Source organism: Propithecus coquereli, unplaced genomic scaffold (genome assembly GCF_000956105.1).
Source record: "Propithecus coquereli isolate 6110/MARCELLA unplaced genomic scaffold, Pcoq_1.0 Scaffold302, whole genome shotgun sequence".
NCBI classification, from domain to species: domain Eukaryota; kingdom Metazoa; phylum Chordata; class Mammalia; order Primates; family Indriidae; genus Propithecus; species Propithecus coquereli.
This window is the reverse complement of record NW_012148642.1, coordinates 471,467-472,656: the sequence shown is the minus strand read 5'-3', so window position 1 is coordinate 472,656 and position 1,190 is coordinate 471,467.

The following is a 1,190-nucleotide window of genomic DNA, read 5'->3' as shown; positions in this document are numbered from 1 at the left end:
CATCATTGCCTGTATTTTTCATAAAAGCCATTTTAACTGGGATGAGATTGTATCTCATTGTAGTTTTGATTTGCATTTCCCTGGTTACTAATGATGTTGAACATTTTTTCATATGGCCATTTGTATGTCTTCTTTTGGGAAATGTCTATTCATATCTTTTGTCCATTTTTAATTGGATTATTTGATTTTTTCCTATTGAGTTGTTGGAGCTCCTTATGTATTCTAGTTATTACTAATCCCTTGTCAGATGGGTAGTTTGCAAATATTTTCTTCGATTCTGTGGGCTGTCCCTTTACTTTATTGATTGTTTCCTTTGCTGTGCAGAAGCTTTTTAGCTTGATGTGATCCCATTTGTCTAATTTTGCTTTGGTTGCCTGTGCTTTGGGGTATCACTCAAGAAGTCTTTGCCCAGACCAATGTCCTGAAACATTTCCCCAATGTTTTCCTTCAGTAATTTCATAGTTTCAGGTCTTATATTTAAGTCTTTAATTCACTTAGATTTGATTTTTGTATATGGTGAGAGATAAAGGTCTAGTTTCATTCTTCTGCATATGGATGTCCAGTTTTCCTAGCACCATTTATTGAAGAGACTGTCCTTTCCCTACTATATGTTCTTGGCAACTCTGTTGAAGATAAGTTCACTAAAGATGTGTGAATTTATTTCTGGGTTCTCTATTCTGTTCCATTGGTTTATGTGTCTGTTTTTATGTCAGTACCTTGCTGTTTTGGTTACTATGACTCTGTAGTATAATTTGAAGTCAGGTAATGTGATTCCTTTGTTCTTTTTGCTCAGGATAGCTTTGGCTATTTTGGATCTTTTGTGGTTCTATATAAATTTTAGAAGTATTTTTCTATTTCTGTGAAGAATGTTATTGGTATTTTAATGGGGATTGCACTGAATCTGTACATTGCTTCGAGTAGTATGGACATTTTAACAATATTGATTCTTCCAATTCATGAGCATGGAATATCTTTCCATTTTTTTTTTGCATGCTCTCCAATTTCTTTCATCAATGTTTTATAGTTTTCACTATAGAGACCTTTCACTTCTTTGGTTAAATTTATTCCTAGGTATTTTATTTTATTTGTGGCTAGTGTAAATGGGATTACTTTCTTGGTTTCATTTTCAGATTGTTTGCTGTTGGCATATAAAAATGCTACTTATTTTTGTATGTTGATTTTTGTATCCT